This window comes from Microtus pennsylvanicus, chromosome 5 (assembly GCF_037038515.1).
Source record: "Microtus pennsylvanicus isolate mMicPen1 chromosome 5, mMicPen1.hap1, whole genome shotgun sequence".
NCBI lineage: Eukaryota > Metazoa > Chordata > Mammalia > Rodentia > Cricetidae > Microtus > Microtus pennsylvanicus.
The window spans coordinates 54515657-54521656 of record NC_134583.1 but is presented as its reverse complement, the minus strand read 5'-3'; the positions used below and the strand labels follow the sequence as shown (position 1 = coordinate 54521656).

At 46.5% G+C, this 6000-nt stretch overlaps 1 protein-coding gene across 4 annotated transcripts in view; it reads left to right on the top strand.

Annotated features, from left to right (window-relative positions):
• The first annotated feature begins 1275 nt into the window (after positions 1-1275).
• The window catches only part of Far1 (fatty acyl-CoA reductase 1), a 54931-nt gene continuing 50206 nt past the window's right edge, over positions 1276-6000 (top strand). For 2 of the 4 annotated variants that reach the window (XM_075971944.1, XM_075971947.1), the window contains exon 1: positions 1276-1407. The gene's annotated coding sequence lies outside the window, so the exon portion shown is untranslated. Of the gene's footprint in view, positions 1408-1429; positions 1499-6000 lie in introns of those variants that run through there. The other 2 variants (XM_075971945.1, XM_075971946.1) reach the window with 2 other exon arrangements.

Below are 6000 nucleotides of genomic sequence, written 5' to 3'. Positions count from 1 at the left end.
TAGGAGAAGGCTTGTTGGGGATATGGGTTTCACAGATGAGAGGGCAATAGGGTTATGTATGTAAAAATGCCCCAGACAAACATGAAATTGTCAAATAAAAATATTTCGTTTAGAAAAGGAGAAACGCTCATACCCCAGTCGTTTGTAGTTTCCAACTATTATTTTTTTATCGTTTTAAATTATGTGTATGTGCGTGTGTCTGCATGTGGGTATGTGCACGCGAGTGCAGGTGCTAAATGAGCCCAGAGACTGGTACTACTGGCAGGTGGTTGTGAACTGCTCCATGTAGGGTACTGGGAACTGAACTCGCCTTTTATGGAAGATCAGTACTTGCTTTTAAACCACTAAAGCCTTCTCTCTAGCTCAGGTTTGTAGTGTTTGAATGACAGCCAAACCCTGGTGTTAAGTATGAAGTGATTACCAGAATCTTGTTATTTCAAAAACTGTACGTGAAGCGCACAGCCCCACGAAATCTTCACACACCGGGGTAACCACCACTGGATCGAGAAAAATCAGGTTCCCAGCTAGCACACCAAGTTCCCTGGCACCCTAGCCCCTCCGCGCACGCCCCACCCTCCAAGGCCATAGTACTGAAACTTCTCTCCCTGTCCCTACATCTTGCACGGGATTGTTTGGAAGAGGTACCGACTAGACGGACAATCTGATGGAGTGGATGAGACCCCGGCTCCTATCCTCTCTATGGGCCCTTCTGGAGGTCTACACAGCGATGGCTCCGCATTCTGAGGAGCCAGGCTGGCAGTTCTCTGGCAGGATCCTCACACTCAGCTATGGCCGTGGGTAGCCAGACCCACCTGGGGCGAGTAAGGGTCCACGTTGGCAAGACCCAAGCACGCCGCAAGGGCTGCTGGGCGGGCTCTCGCGCCCGCTGCCCACCCCGCACCTTTCGCGCCGACCGGCCTCCCGTGCCAGGGTAGTCGGGCGTGGCACGGGGCGCGACCCTCCGGCTCGCGGGTGGCCGGGGGCGGCGCTGCTGAGCCGGGATGTGCGGCGCGCTCCCATTGGCTGCGCTTCCCCCCACCACACCGCCCAGCCGCCCACCCACCGGCCTCTCTCCGTTCCCCCATTGGCCGTCAGGCCCCGGGCGGGGGGGAAACCTGGTTTGGGGGTGGGAGGCTGAAGAAGAGTGGAAGGTGAGCGGTTCTCCCGGGAAGGGTGTGCGCGAGAGCCAATCAGGAGCAGACGTGGAAAAGAGGCGCCGCGCCAGCCAATCAGACCCCGAGGCGCGGTCGGGACCCGCTGACGCCAGCGCGGCCGCAGCCAATGGGCGCGCCGCTGTCTGTCCGCTCTTCGGCGGCCGGTCGGGGGCGGTGAAAAGCGAGTGAGGAGAGCGCGACGGCGGCGTAGCCATCGCTGAGGGGAGAGCGAGGCCCGAGCTTCCGCATCGAGGTGAGAAGCACGGGCTCTGTCGCAGGCTCGGCCGCGGCCCCTCCGCGCCCAGCCGCCGTTTTGCGGGCGTCCCCGGCCGAGCTGCGCTGAGGTGGGGCCTGCGAGCCGCCCCGCCCCCGCCCCGCTGCGGGCGCCTGGAGGCGGGGGCGCCGCCTCTGCCGGGACGGTCCCTGCGCGGCGTGGCCGGGCCGCCGCCCTGCCGACGGCCGGGGCCGCGGCGAGGGAGCGGAGAGGGCCCTGGCCTGCAGCCCCGGGGAGGCGGGGGCGCCGCCTGCGTGGGGTGGGAGGGAGGCCGCGCAGAGGCGGCCACGGTGGGGCGCGGAGTTAACGGAGGAGGGTGGCGGCCTGGGATTGAGAGATTCCGGGTTGAGGAGGAAGAAAGTGATGCTCGGGAGAGGGAGTCCTGTGAGAGGCCCCTGGTCCGGAGTGGGATTGGCCCCTGGGAAGTAGGCATCGATGGGGTTGAGGGGAAATCGGCTGAGAGATGGAGATCTGGTTTGGGGTTTGAAGGTTAAGGTCTCTGGACCAATGGGGACAGGGCATGTGGAGTGTAAGAAGGCACACAGAAACCGGAAAGTGGCCGAGGGGTGAGAGATTTTAGGGTAGGAATGAATGGAGGATGTTTGGATAGAAGGTGTTATTTGGCTTCTTGGAAAGTACACAGGGTGCAGTCAAGGTGGCTTTCTGTGTGCTTGCTCAAGGGTGGGGATCTTTTGTGAATAGTGGAGTCAGAACTGAGTTGAGGGAGCGAGTGCCTTAACATGACTGTCCTTCCACGCAATACTTAGGAAAGGCGGAACACAGTTTTGCTACCGAGTCTGATCTTTGTCCTGTCTCCCTGAGGATCCATCCGAGTGTTTTGCCACAGCTCACACAAACTTACCTATCTCAGAAGTAATGGGTATTAAGTATTATTTGTTTTTGATTGGGACATTGTTTAATTCTTTATATGAAAAAGGAAAATGTTAAGAGCAACATTTGAAGATTCAGTTATCTTGTTAGGTATGTGTAATATCGCATAAAATGGTGCAAGGTCTCTTACAGAAACAAAAATGAGGATTAATGCATAAATATAGTTTGCAGTCTTGAATGAGCAATCTTTAATGTAGTGGGACTTGTATTATGTTTGTTGGGTAGTTTCAATTTTGAGAAGTTTTGTAGTTAAATAAACAATAAATTCCTTTCATTTGAGAAAGACGTTAGTATATGTAAGTTAGTGTAACCGCCTTCCTCCTTGAAGCTTTTATGGCTATTGCATGGCAGGCAGAATTAGGAGGCAGAGAAGAGGGGACCACATTTCCAGTGGATTTAAATGGGAGGGATAATTTCTACTTGAGGACAGGAAAAAGGCCTTCGAGGAGTTACCATGTCAAGAGCAGAATTCAAGAGAGGAGTTATATAGATGTTTCCTTGTTCACCAGATTAGTATAGAATTTTAGCTACTGGATCATTCTTCAGGACGTGGAAGGTGTTTGTGGGTAACAACTCACTGTAGTCATGTTTTATCCTTATTGGAACCTAGTGCCCAAGTGTGCAGTGACCTGTAAGCAGAGAAGCAGTTCAGGTCAGGTTAAGCAGGGCGAGTTTCTTGAGAAAGGTGAATTTTGATCATTTGCACAAGGAGTTAGTTTATGGGTTATTAGACACAAGGGTGATTACAATCCAGTAGTTTGGATGAAGTGTAAGCAACTGTGGACCAAAAAAAAAACCCACACAAATGAAAATGGTTTCTAAGGCAAATTACAGATAAACCTAAATGAAGGATTAGGTATGTGGTCATCAGCTAAGCCTCCTCTTAAAGCTTGGTTGATAAGTAGTGATTCCATATGATGGTTTGGAAGGAAACAGAACAGTTGGACTGAAGATGAACAGTAATGTACAGTGCCCCAAAATATTTTTGATAGCTAGAAATAGCAAAATTTATTAGTTGCTCCTTGGTGCCAGAAACTGTTTTGAGCTTTCCAAGTGTCATCTTTGGATTGTAGATGAGGGAGAGGTTCAGACAGATTTATCTTGCCTATCACAAGTCACACCAGCTGTTACATAGCAAGTCAGGATTGACAGAATCAGTTAGTAAACATTAGTTGAGCATTTGCTTGATGCCAGGCACTGGTAAATGCTGGAGATTCTTAACTTACCAGAAAAGCCAAAGGTCAGATCTGAACCTCTTATAGAAGAAACTTGTTATAAAAGAAGTCAATAAAGAAGGAAAAAGATTGCTCGGAGAGATTTTGTAGATACTGAGGACTATGCTGTTTAGAGACGCTTAGAGTTGACTTTTTAGAAAGAAGACTCAGAAGAACAATGACTAAAAAGAAACCACCAAGGAAAATAAGGAAAAAAGAAATGTGAATGTGATCTCAAGATTGCTGAATTGAATTGTGATTTGGGCCAACAGTCATGCTTAGTGGTGGGTACTTAATTTAAATATTTAGTGTGGTTACAGCTATCATCACTTTCAGGGGGAAAATCATAGCAGAACCCCTTATAATGCTTTATTCTTTGACTTAAAAGAACTGAGTGTCTTAAAAATGCTTGTACTTTTTCCAAATAAAAATGAGTATTGTTATATTTATCATTAAGGGATAACAACCATTTAATAGAAACGGCAATAGGGAATATGTAGGTCTAAGCTTGGAGTGAAAGCAGAGATGATCTTATTTGATATCTGTTCCATGTGAGCTATTTTGGAAGACCTGTTCTCATGTTGGAAATTATAGTGGTATATTATTTGTGTTTTAATAAATAAAGCTTGCCTGAAGGTCAGGGCAAAGCAGCCACACTAGTCAGCCATATAGGCCAGGCAGTGGTGGCACACACCTTTAATCCCAACAGCCATACTAGTTAGCCATAGATGCTGGACAGTGGTGGTGCATGCCTTTAATTCCAGCACTAGAGAGGAATATAAGGCAGGATGAGACAGAACTCGCTCTTTTTCAGTCTGAAAATTTCATAGAGGTAAGAACTCTTTAGTGGCTTGGCTACTTTGCTTTTCTGATCTTCAGGTCGAACCCCAATATCTGTCTCTGTGTTTTACTATTCGTGCTACAGAAAATGACTGATTTGTTGTGAATTGAAATAGTATGTCCTAAAAGATGGCATTTACTGAAGCCATAGGACTAGGTTATTAAAGCACCTTAAGTGGTAGAGATAGGGTCCTGACTTTCCTGAACATTTATTTTCTTAGAGTTTAAGAAAAGAACTTCTTCTGCTGTTCTTCTGGAAGAGGAAAGCAGGTCTCTGCCATGCCCCTCCTTTCTTCTAACCCTTTCCCCTTCTCTCAATAAACTCCTCACCTAAGCTCTTTCTAAAAACAAAACAATGAACCACTCATAGAAGGGTCATGTTAACTGTTTCTTACATCCTTCCTTCCCACACATGGTTCCCTTGTTCCTCTCTTTGGTGGGTTTGATACAGACTTACAAGTTTCACTTCAGTAAACAGTATAAAAATGCTACATTTATGTTTCACTCATCTACTTAAACAGTTAAAGATTCACTATTGGTACTTGGGAGATGGCTCACTCAGTAAAGTGTTTTCTGTGCAAGCATGAAGATCTTAGTTTGGATTTCCAGCACCCACAGAAGAACTGACATAATATGCCTGTAATCTTAGCACTAAGGAGGAGAGACAGGATTCCTGGGACTTGCTGGTTTACTAATCTAGTCAAATCAGAGACTTGTCTCAAAAATAAAGTGAGAAGCAATCAAGGAAAATATCTAATGTCAACCTCTGGCTTCCACATGCAGAAGCACACACATGTATAACTCTCACATGCACACCACACCACATACACACACACACATCACTCTTGTATTCCCAATTCAAAGAAAACATATTAAGAAAATAGCTCTGTTTATCAAGTAATTATTCCCAAACAAAGTAGGAGGGTTTCCCCAAGGGTCAGTGCAGATTGAGTCCAATCTCATAAATGAAGAGGGAGCAATAACTTCCATTCGGACTGTAGAAATTGTGGAATAAGTGTAATGCGATTTCTCTTTCACCTAGACACTGTATTATGTTCCCTAATTAAATGATCACAACTACTTTATTTTTTATGTATGTGCTGCATTTTATAAATGAGGAGACTGAGGCTCAGAGAACTTAAGTTAGAGAGCTAAGTGACAGAATTAGGACATAGTCCTTACTTTGGTGGGGCATAGTGTCATGTGTCTGTAATTGCAGCACTTGGGGGGCAGAGGCAGGAGGATTCTTGAGTTTGAGGCCAGCCTGGATTGCATAGCATGATCTTATCTGAGAAAAACAAACAAGCAAAAAATTTCCCAAACCTGGGTTTTGTTTCTGAAATTCAGACAGATAAGGACTTATTTATATATTAATATCGCTAATTGAAAAAAGTGTCATATAGTCTCCAGTATTTAATAGCTGCTTGATACTTTAGAAGATGGGTCTCAGTCCTCTCCTCCACTTTCTTTAAGATAGGATCTAATTCCAAGTCCTGAGGATCTAATTCCAAGTCCTGGTTGTCTTGGAATTCTCTAGATAGACCAGACTAGTCTTGATGCACAGTGATAGTCTACTTTTGCCTCCTGAGTGCTGAGACTAAACATATATGCCACCATACTAAACTCC